Below are 16,938 nucleotides of genomic sequence, written 5' to 3' on the forward strand. Positions count from 1 at the left end.
CCACCTGCACGTTCCCCTCCAAGTCACACACCATCCCGACTTGGAAATATATCGCCGTTCCTTCATCGTCGCTGGGTCAAAATCCTGGAACTCCCTTCCTAACAGCACTGTGGGAGAACCGTCACCACACGGACTGCAGCGGTTCAAGAAGGCGGCTCACCACCAGCTTCTCAAGGGCAATTAGGGATGGGCAATAAATGCTGGCCTTGCCAGCGACGCCTGCATCCCATGAACGAATAAAAAAAGATGCTGATGATACATATACTCAAAACAATAAAGAGTGAATCAATCCACCAGAATTTAAAACAATTTTACAACACCAAGTTATAGTCCAGCAATTTTATTTTAAATTCACAAGCTTTCGGAGATTTTCTCCTTCCTCAGGCAAATGTTTCAAGATCTCCTTGAAGCCTACGCATTTATACATATTGAACAATAATAAATGGTGTTTACAGACTGCCTCTGCAACTGCCCGTTGCCAAGGCAATCACCGTGTTCAGACAGAGAGGTGTTACCTGCAGAACCTCCGAATACACATTCAATAAAAAAACAAACAGGGAAAAAAAAACAGAGAAAAAAAAACACAGAGAGAGGCAGAAACATCCGGAAGGCAGAGAGAGCCAGCAAATGACCCATTATATTAAAAACAGATAACATTTGTTCGCTGGTGGGGTAACGTGTAGCGTGACATGAACCTGACTATAACTTGGTGTTGTAAAATTGTTTACAATTGTCAACCCCAGTCCATCACCGGCATCTCCACATCATCACCAGAATTTAAGATAGTTCCTTTCAATGTCCGCTTGGCTCAGGAGCACCCTTGCCTGAGTCTGATAGTTGTGGGTTTGAGTCCCATACAAGGATTTGAACAGATAATCTAGGCTGGTACTTCAGTGGAGTATGAGGGAATGTTACATTGTCAGAGGACCATTTTGTTAATGAGATGTTAAGCCGAGGCCCCACCTACATGCTCAAGTGGACATAAAAGTTCTCCCAGTTTCCTAACAACACTCTTCCCTCAAACAACACAACCAAAGAAAAAAGATGTTATTCATCTCACCAGCTGTTTGTGGGATTTTGCTGTGCGCAAACTAGTTGCCCACATAACAGTGGCAAACTTCAAAACTAATTCACTGGTTATGAAGCATTTTGAGATATCCTGAGAATATGAAAGGTACTATATATATATGTAAATTAGTAGGCTTAAATTCAACATCGCACCTGATCTGCACTGGCATACAAGCCACAGTTAAATTGGTCAGGGTCCAGTGCCCATTTCAGACACCCTAAATTTGTGTCAACAAGTCAGAGGTTGCAATGCACAAGCTCCGACTGGTATTTTTGGGTCTTGAGCTGCCTACCCAGCAGTTTTTAAAGGGGCCACTCGAAAATAGGCACCAAAACTTCGCAAAATTTTGTTTTTTATGGAGTCGTTAAGAGCAGGAATGCACCTCCTAGCTCCACAAGACAACTGCAGGCCTCTGCTGGCACACCCTCACCTCCTTCAAATCATCTCCCCTTTCCTGGACTTACCTGTGGGCCTCAGCACGAGCCTAAATTGGTTAGGCCCAGATAGGCCAGTACGTCGGGGTGCCTGATTGTCTCCCACAGCTCACCTGAATTATGATGAGGCCCGAGGACTGATTTATTTTGGTCCTCCGGCCTCTCCGTTCTGGCACACCGTCGCTGCGCGCTGCCGGAATCATGGCGAGTTTGTGCAGTAATGACTTTAGGCCCCATTCTTTCTTCTGAATGTGTTTTTTAGTCAGCTTGAAAATCTGCAAGATTTTTGGAGGAAGTGGTCTTTTGTAGATTTCCTGATGGGATATTTGTATGTGGATGAACCAATATTCATATCCACTTCGTGGAGTCCTGTGATAGATCTTAAAAATTGGGCACCGCCCAGCCGACCCGGCTCAAACGAGGCCCGGTCCATTTTGAAAACCAGACTTCATTACCACGCCACTTGAGATCTTCAGGTCAGCACAATATTAGGCAGCCCAGAGGCTAACCTGGATGGCGGTTCCCGAGAGGAAGGGGGCAGGGTGGTGATCATGAAGTGGGGGGTGGTGGGGGGGGACCTCCTCCTGGCCCAATAAAAATAATTTTAAATTTACCATTGTGGTGTTTCTTCTGTTGCACCACCCGGTAACATTGGGCGGAGTGTGAATGGCACAAGCTCCACCCAGCTGTCTGTCAAAATTGCGATTGGGATCCTAAATATGTCACAGGACCCGGATTCACATATTAAAAATGCTTGAATAAGGCGGTGCTCTGGCCATCTACAGAAGGCCTCTTTGATGATGTTGGCAGCCGGAGCGCTGGCGTAAATGGGGCAGTAAGCCATTTTCGGGCCACTACTGCCACATTTATGTTGGGCAGCCCAAGTTAAAATCTACCCACAAGTGTCTGTTTAAGAAACTGAACTGACCTCAATACTGAATACTGAACTAAAGCTGTTGAGAATAGTCTGAAATTTTGCTCAACTGTCCTAGGAATAAAATTCAAAGACATAGCGGTGCGTCCTGTGCAGAGAATCGTTTATTAAGTAGTGATTGACACCTCCTACAAGCTCCCATAGTTCTTAACCTTGGATCAAATATGATTGGGCTAGCACTTAGTAGAAATCTATTGCATTGTTGCTCTTCTACAGAGTAAAGAGTTTTGCAGATACTTGGGTTCTGGACTCCATCTTGTAATTCAATAAGAAAATACATTTCTATCTTAACTCCAGTTATTTCTGAGACACAATTATCCAATGTATTTAAAGTCATATAAAAATATATAGATTTTTTTTCTATTTCATACAGGACAAGAGATCTCCTTTCATCAGAGATATTCTTTATAATCCCATAAATTATGTGTCGTTGGAAAGAAGGTAGCACAAATTGTGACCATCAGTAACTGGAAGGGTACTGCAACAGGAACTGCAGAATTTAAAATGCAATGACATCAAATTAATACAAAATATGACATGGATATGTTTTGTAAAAACAACAAAATACCAAATACTTTAATACACCAAAATCTCAGAAGAATATAGATTCAAAGTACTGCATGGTACATTATAGCAAAGTAGATTGCATGCAACAGTGTTTTGTAAAAGGAATCAGCAAATTAGACACATTCTTATAGGCGTGCCAAGGGAAGGTCACTTGGGCTCTTGACAAAAAAAACCCTCTGATTTTTTTTCCAGTTGGATAAGCTACATTACCCATGTTAAATGAGGTATAATGAAAGAGGATTTCTCCTTGCTACAGTTACTGCATCCCATGAGGGACAAAGAGCCCTGAACCTAACCATGTTATGTAAACAATTGGTATCAGTATCGGTAAGGGGCATATATTGTCCAGTTCCTAGAATTTGTACAATTCTCGAGAGTACATACAATGTGTAACCTACTTCCAACATCTGTACCATAATTATATTTAAGGAAACTGGGTCAAGTTTAGGATTTATTGTTAGCTATCTCACAAGTTTGTATTTTCTTGCTGCTAAAGTCTTCAGCTTTGCTTTGTCAGGTTCTAAGGATATAGAGAATTACTTTTCTATACTTTTTAAGAGAAAAGGACTACAAAAGGATACAAACTCCTCTTTCGGGTATTAGCCTTGGCTCAATGGTAGCTCAGTGGCTTAGAGCACTCTTGCCTCTAAGCCAGAAGTTCATGGGCTCAAGCCCCCCCCCAGAGACTTGAGCACATAACCTTTGAAGGTGGCAGGACAAGTTGATAAAGCTGTTAAAAAAGCATACTGGATCCTTGGCTTTATAAATTGAGGCATAGAGTCAGAAGCAAGGGAGTTATGCTAAACCTTTATACAACACTGATTAGGCCTCAGCTAGAGTATAGTGTCCAATCCTGTGCACCACACTTTAGAAAGAACATCAAGGCCTTGGTGAGGATGCATAGGAGCGTTACTAGAATGGTATTAGGGAAGAGGGGTTTCAGCTGTCTGGAGAGACTAAAGAAGCTGGGATTGTTCTCCTTAGAGCAGAGAAGGTTAAGGTGAGATTTAATAGAGGTGTTCAAAATTATGACTGGTTTTGATAGAGTGGATAAGGAGAAACTGCGTCCACTGGCAGGAGGGTCGGTAACCAGAGGACATAGATTTAAAATAATTTGTAAAAAAGCCAAGGAGAAGATGAGAATTTTTTTTACTCAGCGAGTAGTAATGATCTGGAATGCTTTGCCTGATAGGGTGGTGGAGTTAGATTAAATAGTAACTTTCAAATTGGATCTCTACTTCAAAAGGAAAAATTTGCAGGCCTATAGGAAAAGAGCAGGGGAGTGGGACTAATTGGTAGCTCTTTCAGAGATCCAGCACAGGCAGGATGTCCGAATGGCCTCCTTCTGTGCCGTATGATTCAGTGGGGTTATTTTGGATAACCCCCGAAAACGGGCCCTGGGATCGTAGCGATGCAGGCAGCACGTAACATTTGGCTGCCTGATGATTTAAATGATAGCTGCATGCGGCCATTGCTACCTGCGCTGCTGATTGGCTGCATGCATCAGCTGGGGGCCCCGATGTCGGGAGTGGCTAGCACTACTTAAGGGAAGCCTGCACCTCTTAAAGGGGAAGTGCACTGTGGCTGCACAAAGTGCTGGAAGTCAATTGTGCTGGAATATAGTGAAGGATGGCTGCGCCTGCGAGAGACCGTGCACCAAGGTTCTCAGATGGTGCACCAGAGGCCTTGGTGGAGTAGGTGGACAGAAGGAGGGGCATCCTGTATCCGCAGTGGGGCAAGAGGCCCTCCAGACACATGCCCAAGAGGCAGTGGGAGGAAGTCGCGCACGAGGTCAATGCCAGGGGCATAGCACCACAAATGTGGATACACTGCAGGAAGTTGTTCAATGATTTGACATGAGTGGTCAAAGTGAGTGAGTTTAACTGTCAAACGTCATCTCCTACCAACTGCACCACTAGCCGCATCCACTGCTCCACGCGCTACATACCCCATCACCCACATACCGACAGACGCTGTCAATCAGAATGCAACTCTTCAAAGCAGATGCTTCATCTCACCCTCACACATTACCACTGTTGCAAGCCCCACACCCACAACTCACAGGTCACACACATTGGCAGCTATTCAACCATGTTAGCCACATCACCCTAACATCTTGCAGGACACTCACTGACACACTTCCCTCTTTCTTGCAGGGGAAGGTGGCGCATAAATTAGGCAGCAAGAAAGAACTGGAGGAGGACAAGCGCACCGACACGTCCTCACCCCCATGGAGGAGACAGTGCTGTCCATCATTGGAAAGGCCATCGCTGAGACCGTGGTCACTGGCAGTGCTGGAGGGATCAATGATGAGAGTTTCTGCATATCTAATCCTCCTTCTCTCTTCCCACTTCTCCCTCATCCCACGATCTTGTCTGACTCAAGTGCTGCAGATGGTGTAAGCACGCACTTCTTACTTTCTCCTCTCCCCACACCACAACTCAACCCATGTCCCTTTGCCATTGCAGATACCCAAGAACTGGAACCTGCACAGTCAGAGGAAGGTAGAGGCAGAAGACAGTGATGATGCAAACACACCATCACTCGATCTTACACTCGCAGCCATCAGCTCAGATACTGACACTGTGTAGTTGAGAAGCTGGATAGAGGCGGGATTTGCACATGGTGCGATACCGGGCACAAGTGCGCAGGAGCCAGGGCGGGGGGAAAGGATTCCGCAGGTGCCAGTTCGCCAGAGGGCGAATTCGCACACCAGTTCTGCTGCAGAGGAGTCAGATGATGACTTCGATGGGCCAGGCTACAGAAGAAGGCTGCTAGGCGTAACACAGCCAAATGCTTGATGCACTGGAAAACCTGCGCACAATGTCAAGGGGCATGGAGGAGTCCAGCTCCAACTTGGCACAGGGCTTTGTGCAGAGCTTGGAGCCCATCCTTTCCCACATGGAACGGGTGGTCAACTCCATCAGCACACCTATGGAACCCACCATGATGCAGTGTCTGATGACCGATGTCACAGCAGCATAAACAGCTGCATTGGGAGCTCAAACTGCTGATTTGGAAGCTCAGGCTGCTGCTATCATGTCTTTGGGTACCATTGTGGAATGGGGCTTCCAGGGCGTCACAGCACTCCAGAGTTCTGTTCTCCAGCAGATCACCAGGATTGCTGAGGCACCGCCCCAGGAGAGTGGTAGTGGTGCCATGGAAGACAAACCTGCTGTCCTCTCTCAGGATGACAGCATTCCTGCTCCCACCCCTGCCACTCCACTAATGCCCTTGCTATTGCCTGACAGCCAGCCAGCCCAGATTGCTGCAGCCCAGGTCGAGATGGTGCAGTCTGAAGCCGGGCCCTCCCGGCCCAGAGCTGCTCGAAGTCGTCCTCCAAGGCCATCTGCACTCTCCTCCATTGAAGGTCAGCAGTCTTCCATCACCCATACTCCAGCCACTGGGGATGCATCTCGTAGAAGCACTAGGATAGGTAAAGGCACATGAAAGACAGGCACTAACAAACGCACAAGGGTGATTAGTATCAGTTTGTTTGAATGATTTCATATGTAAATCTATAAATGTGGTTTTGAATTTGTATTTGGTGTTGGTTTTCATTTCTGCAATGGGCTGAGGGAGGAAGCAATGTGTAATCATAAGGAGGATGATTTAATGGTCATGTGGGAGAGGATAGGTAAGGAATGTAGGACTGTTGGGGAGGTGTCGTTGAGATTACTGACATTGCTCATTAATAATCTGATCACATAGAGCTCTGGCAGACAGGGACGGTCTACCTTTTGCCTCCCTGCGTCTTCCTCCTCCTCCTCCTTCTCATTTTCCTCTACGTGTTGCTCAGGTTCTCGCCTGATAGGCGGTGGCAAGGGCTGCTCCCTCATAATGTGCAGTATGCAGCATACAACGACAAATCTTGATACCTGCTCAGCTGAGTACTGCAGGGCTCCTTCAGAGCGGTCCAGGCAGCAGAAGCTTTGCTTGAGGACGCCTATGCTGTGCTCTATGATGTTCCGTGTGGCAGCATGGGTCTCATTGTTGGCCTGCTGTGCACGTATGCATGGGTACCTGACCGGAGTCATGATCCATTTCATGAGGGGATAACCCTTATCGCCCAGTAGCCAGCCTTTGACTTGCTGTGCTGGTTGAAATATAGGTGGCACGTTGGACTGCCGTAGAATGAAGGAATCATGACTGCTGCCATGATAATGGACATTGACCTGCATGGTGTGCTGCATGTGGTCACACACCGGCTGCACACTGAGGGAGTGGAATCCCTTTCTGTTCATGGCAATATGCGTGCAATCATTGGCACCCTGCACCATGGGGAAGCCTGCAATGCAAGCAAACCCTTGTGCTCGATCCTGCTGCTTGTCTCTGGCACGAGGGAATGAGATGAATCTGCTTCTCAGTGCGTACAGAGCCTCAGTGACCTCCCTTATACAGCAGTGCATTGCAAACTGCGAGATGTTGCTTATATCTCCAGCAGCAAGGAGCCAAAACCTTAAAAATTAAGCATCACGGTTACCTTGACAGCCATAGGCAGTGCTGTGCTTGCCCTGCTCTGAGGCTGCAGTTATGGCTGCAGCAGTTGACAAAGTTCAGGCACTAGCTCTTTAGTGAACCGCAGCCGTCAGATGCACTGGATGTCACGGAAGTTGAGGTCAGAGAATTGGTCCTTGAAGACCTTCGTTGGACATGGCCTCCTGCTGACTGCCCTGCTCCTCCTCCCTCTTCTAGCAACTTATCCCGCTCTGCGTGGCCTCTCTGTTTGCTTCCAGTCATGTTCAATTCCCAGAGGAAGCCCTAGCAGGCCACCCATTTCTGGCAGCTACTTTGTTCAGCACTATATTTTAAATGCCTCTAATGGTACCACAAGACCAGCCAGACCACTCTCTATAGAATATTGCAACTTTATTCAAGTATAGGAAACTTCCACAAACAAGTATAATTGTACCAGCAGCCAGAATAACTAGTCCAGCAAGTAACTTGTAACTCCTGAGTGATCCCTTTAAATAGCTCTGGTTGCGGGGGTCCTTCATGTTGTTTAAGTCCTGTATAGTTGGGCAAGGTTAAGACAGTGTGTTGGATGGAGCGTGAAGTTCCAAAATGTTGTTGGCTGCTTCAAATCAGTGTTGCACACTGATTCACATCATAATCTCCCTCTCTACATGCTGTCGGCGTCCATTAGGTGCGCACGTGCAAACGCCTTTACTAAGATGGCATCCTGCGCACTGTACATCAGAAGTGTGAGCGCACATCTCAGATGCCATTTTAGGGGCTTAGGTGCCTGCGTAGCGCCTACAAAATGGGCACTACACAGCCCAATTTCACCCTCTATGATTCTCTAATCTAGGTTGACACTTCAGTGCAGTACTGAAGGGGTGCAGCACTGTCAGAAGTATTGTCTTTCTGATGAAATGTTAAACCGAGGCCCTGAATGCTCTCTCAGATCCTATGGCACTGTTTGACGAAGAGCTGGAGAGTTCTCCTAGTGTCCTGGCTGATATTTATCCCTCAACGAACTGCACTACAACAGATTATCTGGTCCTTTATCTCACTGCTGTTTGTCAGGCCTTGTTGTGTGCAATTGGCTTCTGTGTTTTCCCTACATTACAACAGTGACTACACTTCAAAAGTACTTCATTGGCTGTAAAGCGTTTTGGGACATCCTGAGGTCACAAAAGACACTATATAAAAGCAAGTCTTTCTTTCTTTCTGGGACCAGTACTAACAAGCAAACTGTAAATAGGATTGGCAGTTCATTGAATTATGTATGGTACAAACTCACAAACATTGTCTGTACATCTTCCCACAAAAAGATGGGTATCAGACTTTCAATACAAAGCAAGGTACCAAAACAGGGATCAAATATTAATTTGTTTCAGCTTCGTGGTTCAAACCTATATCTATCTCCATCTATACCTACCTACGTAAAAGTTTTAAGAGCCATCACTCACCAAAGTGTCAAAAGTTTAAAAAGTAACCTGGAGCCAGAAATTTATGAGAGAGAAAAAAAACATGTATTTATAAAGAACTTTTCCAACCCTCAGGATATCTCAAAGCACTTTACAGCCAACGTATCACAAGCGTTGGCAATCTGCAAACTTTCCTCATCAACAGCAATTAAACTCGGATTGACCTTTTGACCAATATAGACGCTTCGCCAAAAGGAACACCTGAACAGTGAAGATAAAGGAACAGATCAGGTTAGTACCTATGCTCCACACCCCACACTACGCATAACCAATGTCACAGATCATCAGCTAATACTGTCTATATTCCATAGCACAGTAAGCCAGAAGACACATTGTTTTAAATGGACAATAACATTATAACACATAAAATAGAATATATATGTGTCCCTTTAAGATGGAAGGTGTAATTGCAGTAGCTTGTTGAAAAAATCTTGGGGCAAATTACAGCTCAGATGACAGACAAGAACCCCAGTCAATTAAGAAGTTGAGAGATATTGCGGAATAGGTATGTTCTTGGAGTGAGGGAACAGAAAAACAGCATTTTAAAATTGTTGTGCATCAGTAAGAGAGAGAGATGATGCAGGAGATAGAAAGTGTAATTATCCTAATTGTAAGGATCATTGTTTAAAAAGTTTAAATGTTCTTACATTTACAAGTAGTGTGGAGCTCTTCAATTGTTTTTAGGTTATTTTAACTTGCTTCTCTGGGTCTGCTGCAGCTGTTGAGAAAGTGGAATCAGGACGGGCAGGACCAGAGCTGAGGGTCAATCATGCAGGAGGGATGCTCAAGGAGATGTGGTAGAATACATTTGCCTATCTGAAAATAACTTTGACTATGATTAAATGTGACAGGAAGTTTTAAGTGCGCTCCAGCAGCATTATTTATGGCCAGTCAGAAGAAGTGTTTTCTGTTAAACTATCAGGGCTTCTTTAGACGATTGAATAAGTCAAATTGTGTTTTTTATATAGGAATATTAATGATAATTTTGGGCTTGAATTCTATGATTCTGGGCTTGAATTCTATGATTCTGGTGTTTATTTGCATGGAAAAGGTGGCCTTGATTATTATGAAAAGTTGCTTTAATTATATAGTTCATTTTAGCTTGTTTTTTTTTGAAGCTCAGGATACAGAGAACGATTATAGGGAAGATATTGTAGAAAGATAGGAGGTGAGCAAGAACTGCAGGAGTTGGGGAGGATGTATTGGTTGGTAAGTGTTGGGAAGATAGTCCTGGGATATGCAAGCACCTGGAATGGGGTTGCAGGATATGCAAGCACTGGGCGGGATGGATGTCATGTTTGGAAGCATTGGAAATGGGGCTCTCAGGGTCTGATTAGAGTAGGAGAGGGGTCCGAGACTGTGGAATCACTGGAAGAGAGGTGCTGCGTGGGGGAGAATCTTTTATAACTAATATTCTATTGCATATACATTTCTTCAAATTTTTGATTTTAAACCTGAATCCTTTGCTTCACGAGATTGTTACATGGATATTTGATAAGTTACATACTAAAGGGAGATCGAAAAATGAACGGGGAGTGCGAGTGTAACTATCCTGAGGGAAGTGGAGCTATGTCTTCACCCACATCAGCCAGAATTCCCACTTCTTGTCACAACTCAGCAACCCTTGCTGGAAGTACACGCGTGTGGAAGTAAGGTGACGATAGGAACAGGCTGGCAAATTATGCCTCCTTCCCCATGTTCAAATGGCCTGCTGACACTTGTATGAAGAATGGTCACCTGGGTAAAGTGACAAACACAGTCAGTGCCCATGGATCCCACCAAGGTGTCAACACCCCCACCTGAGAAAGATAAGGCAGAAAATCAGCAGAAAAAGGAGAAAACAAGAAAAATGAGGATTCTGTGGGAATTTATTACGCTATGCATTCCCTCTTATGTTTTGACATCTCCACCCCAACCCCTCCCCCCATACACCATTTTTCCCTCCTGTGAAGGCATTGGGTTATGTCCCACAGGCATTAGCAGCTTTCCAGGACTTCATCCAAGTGGATATTCTTAATGTGTGAGACTAGATAATGAATGTCCACGGAATATTTGGCCATGTATCGCAGTAAGTCAACTTCTTTTCTCAGCTGCTATCAACAGGACATAGCTTCCTGCACGGTCACTGAATAACAGGAACTTTGGCAGATGTTTTCCCCTCCCAGCCCAAGGGCAAATTGTAGCTCCCAACTGAGTAAACTGGTAGAAAGCAGTTTATTTTTCTTCTGTTCTTACTGCCACTTTGCTTTGCTACTGGGCTAAAACTTGTTTGCAAAAGTTAGCTCACACAAAAAAGAAAATTGCTTCTTAAGTCCTTGTTAAAAGACAATTAAGAAAAAATCATCCAGATTTATGCACGGCATTGGGAGTGAGAAGGCAAAATACAAAAATTGAGTTCATTAGTCAAACCTGTGAATTAGTTGTACAAAGGGAAGGCAAGATTGCAAAGTCTCAGCAGAGCATTGAGAGAAAGGGTGGTGGATAACCCAATTCCTAATGGCACCCTCGATCCAATTCCGACTGAATCCAAAGTGCAATGGATGTGCAATTGTCAATTCCCTCCATATACACAACTGCCATTTTTGTGTTTAGTGAGCCTGCGAGGCTGAACAAGATTAATCTCTGCAAATATAAATAACCTTCAGTTTGAATGTATGCACATTCCAGAAAATGCAGAAACCTGCTATTTCTTCAAAACTACTGAATGTTTACATTTCAGATTAGAGCTGCTTCACCTTTAACTATCCAGAATCATAGAATCAGCACAGGAAGCACCAGCTCAGAAAGAGCAATCTACTTAGTCCCATTCACCTGCCCTTTCCACATACCCTTTAAATTTTTTTTTCAAATATTTATCCACATCTCTTTTAAAAGGCAATATGGATTCTGTTTCCACCATTGTTTCTGGTAGATAACATGTCCTAACCACCCTTTGTATAAAAATTTCTCCTAACTTCTCCCTTCATTCATTTGGTGACAATTTAAAATTTAAAAACGTCCCAAAGCGTTTTACACCGTTGTAATGTAGGAAACGCGGCAGCCAATTTATGCACAGCAAGGTCCCACAAACAGCAATGTGATAATGACCACATCATCTGCTTTTAGGTGTTGGTTGAGGGATAAATATTGGCCTGAATTCCTCTGCTCTTCGAAAGGATGCCCCGGAGCTTGGTACATCGGCGAGACCATGCAGACACTGCGACAACAAATGAACGGACACCGCACAACAATTGCCAGACAGGAAGGTTCCCTCCCAGTCGGGGAACACTTCAGCAGTCAAGGACATTCAGCCACCGATCTTCGGGTAAGCGTTCTCCAAGGCGGCCTTCGAGACACACGACAACGCAAAATCGTCGAGCAGAAATTGATAGCCAAGTTCCGCACCCTTGAGGACGGCCTCAACCGGGATCTTGGGTTCATGTCACGCTACGTGTAACCCCACCAGCGAAAAAAAGTTATCTGTTTTTAATACAACTGGTCATTCTCTCTCTCTCTCTCTCTATGTCTTTGTTATCTGACCCCTTGTGTATTCAGTATTCTTGAATGTAATGTGTCCCTGACTAAACCTGTCTGAACACCATCCACTCCTTTGATTGCTGTGATTATCTCTCTGCCGAGGAATGATAACGGGCAGTTGGAAAGATTATCTGTAATCACCAGACATTGTTCTCTGACTATATATGCGATGCTTTTATGGAAACCCTTCTTCTGTCACCTGATGAAGGAGCAAAGCTCCGAAAGCTTGTGATTTCAAATAAAGCTGTTGGACTATAACCTGGTGTTGTACGACTCTGTACATTTGTCCAACCCAGTCCATCACCGGCATCTCCACATCTTCGAAATAATGCCATGGGATCTTTTACATCCAACCGAGGGGGAAAACAGGGCCTCAGTTTAACATCTCATCCAAAAGACAGAACTTCCGACAGTGCAGCACTCCCTCAGTACTGCACTGAAGTGTCAGCCTAGATTATGTGCTCAAGGTAGGTCGTGCCTGACAAACCTGATTGAATTTTTTGAAGAGATGACTAAAGTAGTGGACAGGGGAATGTCAATGGATGTTATTTATATGGACTTCCAGAAGGCATTTGATAAGGTCCCACATAAGAGACTGTTAGCTAAGATAGAAGCCCATGGAATCGAGGGAAAAGTATGGACTTGGTTAGGAAGTTGGCTGAGCGAAAGGCGACAGAGTAGGGATAATGGGTAGGTACTCACATTGGCAGGATGTGACTAGTGGAGTCCCGCTGGGATCTGTCTTGGGGCCTCAATTATTCACAATATTTATTAACAACTTAGATGAAGGCATAGAAAATCTCATATCTAAGTTTGCCGATGACACAAAGATTGGTCATGATGTGGAGATGCCAGTGATGGACTGGGGTGGACAAATGTAAGGAATCTTACAACACCAGGTTTTGGACTATAACCTGGTGTTGTAAGATTCCTTACAAAAGTTAAAAACAGTGGATGTCCAAAGGGACCTAGGGGTTCAGGTACATAGATCATTGAAGTGTCATGAACAGGTGCAGAAAATAATCAATAAGGCTAATGGAATGCTGGCCTTTATATCTAGAGGACTGGAGTACAAGGGGGCAGAAGTTATGCTGCAGCTATACAAAACCCTGGTTAGACCGCACCTGGAGTACTGTGAGCAGTTCTGGGCACCGCACCTTCAGAAGGACATATTGGCCTTGGAGGGAGCGCAGCGTAGGTTTACTAGAATGATACCCAGACTTCAAGGGTTAAGTTATGAGGAGAGATTACACAAATTGGGGTTGTATTCTCTGGAGTTTCAAAGGTTAAGGGGTGATCTGATCAAAGTTTATAAGATATTAAGGGGAACGGATAGGGTGGATAGAGAGAAACTATTTCCGCTGGTTGGGGATTCTAGGAGTAGGGGGCACAGTCTAAAAATTAGAGCCAGACCTTTCAGGAGCAAGATTAGAAAACATTTCTACACACAAAGGGTGGTTGAAGTTTGGAACTCTCTTCCACAAACGGCAATTGATACTAGCTCAATTGCTAAATTTAAATGTGAGATAGATAGCTTTTTGGCAATCAAAGGTATTAAGGGATATGGGCCAAAGGCAGGTATATGGAGTTAGATCACAGATCAGCCACGATCTTATCAAATGGCGGAGCAGGCACGAGGGGCTGAATGGCCTACTCCTGTTCCTATGTTCCTAAGTCCCTGGAGTGGGACTTGAACCCACAACTTTCTGACTCAGAGGTAAGAGTGCTACCAACTGAGTCACAATTGATGTTCCCTGACTCACCAACCAGTGGAATAGTTTTACCTGATTTCATTGATAGGCAGAAAGTTAAGGAATTTGAGAGTTCTGATAAGGTAAAGAGCGCCAGATTCTCTGCTCATTACTAAAGCTTCTCATCCCTGGTATCATCTAGGTGAATCTCTTCTGGACCCTCTCCATAGTCTTGACATCCTTCCTAAAGAATAGCACCCAAAGTTGGACATAATATTCTAACTGCAGCCTAACCAATAATTTCTATAAGATTTCAAACACCCCAGTCCAAATTTTCATCCTCCACATAGGAAATTTATAATTTATAATAATATAAAGGTTATAACAAACTACATATATTCATTCATGCATTTCATTCATATATCTTAAAAAATCTTCCACTTATAACTTCTTCACTCATGTCATTCTCTCGATATGAGGATTTACCAGCTGTAAATTCATTAATTTGAGTGTTAAGTATTTTATTTATTTTGTTCCTATGTATTAAAAAAACTGACACTTAATGCCATCAATATATGAACAATTGCTCCATATTAAAAGTGGTTGATATTTTCCCTTACCTAGGGTGTCTTCATCAAGTTGTAGAATTTTAGCTTGGTAGTTCCCTATAGTCATGAAATCTGAGTAAGACTAATGACCATCCGGATTCTTTCCCCTCAGTCTGGTTCAGTAATAACCGAAGTCGAATACATTTTAAAGTTCAGCACAACTTTAATAGCAGGGTTCTTAGTCTGCAGCATTGATTTGGACTCCTGATAGAGTCCCTCTATGCTGGCAGAGCAAGAACAAAAACATACAGAAATCCACACGTTTTTATACAGATGAATAGGGTTGGAACATACTTAACGAGGGTCAACACCAATCATAAGCCGGGCATAGGTTGCCATGCGAGGTTACATTATTTCCGACCAATCATAAATCGTCCATGTGCTGATCATGCTGCTGTTAGACATCAAAGGGTGTACTTCCTCATCTTCCAACTTGGAATGTTCTTCCCTGTTCCTCCTGTTCCTTATCTCCCAACCTGGAATGTCTTTCAACTTTGGCTAAGCTCGTTACCTATATTGATCTGCCATAAACATGGAGACATTCAGACCAGTCCTTGACTCACATCAAAGACCTATCATTGATAAGACAATGCAGGCCTGCTGACTAAGCAAACATATGGCCCAGCAGGAGGGCCAGGCCACTTGTACCAATCTCAGTTACTAACTAATTAACCCTTTCTAACCATTTTGCATTCTGCTTCTTTGCCACGTAGGCATTTTAATATTTTACCGAAAACTGACCACGTAGGGATTCTCACTATGTGGTGATTCTTTGCCTCACTTTGTGTGCTGTTAGGTTGAATATATATATATATGGATTGGGCCTGCCAGCAGGACTGAACTAAGGGTGGCATAGACCCACCTTAATTCAAAATCTGGCACTTCTGTGACGTAAGAAGTTTACCATTCTGATCATTATCTAAGTGAACTTCTAAATCCTGGACTGTAAAATGAGCTTTGCAAAAGTTTTGTTGATCTATTTCAACTAAGCTTTCCATATTGTACACCTGTATGAATGAGATATTCACCATTTATGCAAATTATAGCTTTATTTTCTGAGTCCTTGTACACAGCAAGGAAACTCTCACACTGCATACAATGGAAATCACAGGCAGTGGACCTGATTTTCCATTGCATTCTCATGGCACGTGACTTCGAAAATCTGTGTTTAGGGGTCAATTTTGATGCTTGAACAAGGGTGAAAGCAACGTTTTATAAGTGGGATAAAAGCAGAAAATGCTGGAAAATACTCAGGAGGTCAGGCTGCATCTGTGGAGAGAGAAACAGAGTTAATGTTTCAGGTCGATGACCTTTCATCAGAACTGGAAGATGTTAGAGATTAACAGTTTTTAACAAGTACAGAGCCAGGGAAAAAGGGGGGAGGGAAGGAAAGAACAAAGGGGAATAGGGTGGAGGGCAACAGAAAATGCTGGGTAAGTAGTTAGTTTAAAAGTACTTAAGTGTAAGCACTTCATTTATAAGTTGATCCTGATTGCCTGGTTTTCTTTCATTAATATGAATGAATTGGGATTGCATGCAAACGTCAAAGCATAATGGTGTGCACCTACCATCCTGATTTGGGTTCCTTAAATTCCACAAAATAAGGGCTATTAACCCTATATTTGTGAAAAGAGACAAATGTATCCTTATGTCTGTTTCATATTACAATGTAAAGGTGCCACCTGCTGGCAGATCCAGATTACTGGGGAAAAAAATGAATGAGCCTCGAAACCAATACACATAAGCTAGTTTACACTGCTCAACTGAACGTCTTTGAGTAGAGAGTTATATGTAATATAACCTTGGACTTCCAAAAGAATCAGTTGCTGATAGTTAAATCACAATGACATGACTTTGTGCCTATGCTTTAAATGTCAGATTATATTCTGGCTCGGAAGGTTGTGGGTTCTTAAGCACATAAACCAGGCTGATACTCCAGAGCAGTACCGAGGGAATGCTGCGTTGTCGGAGGTGCCATTTCTTGGATTAAACCGAAATTCCATCTACTTGTTAACATGGACATAAAAGACCTGATTGTACTATTTGAAGAAAAGCAGAGGATTTTTATGAGTTTCCTCGCCAGCATTTGTTCTTCACCTAACACCACCAAAACAGACTAACTGATTATTTATCTCATTGCTGTTTGTGGGACATTGCTGTGCACAAGTTGGCTGTCAGATTTGCCT

Source organism: Heptranchias perlo, chromosome 11 (genome assembly GCF_035084215.1).
Source record: "Heptranchias perlo isolate sHepPer1 chromosome 11, sHepPer1.hap1, whole genome shotgun sequence".
Lineage (NCBI taxonomy): Eukaryota > Metazoa > Chordata > Chondrichthyes > Hexanchiformes > Hexanchidae > Heptranchias > Heptranchias perlo.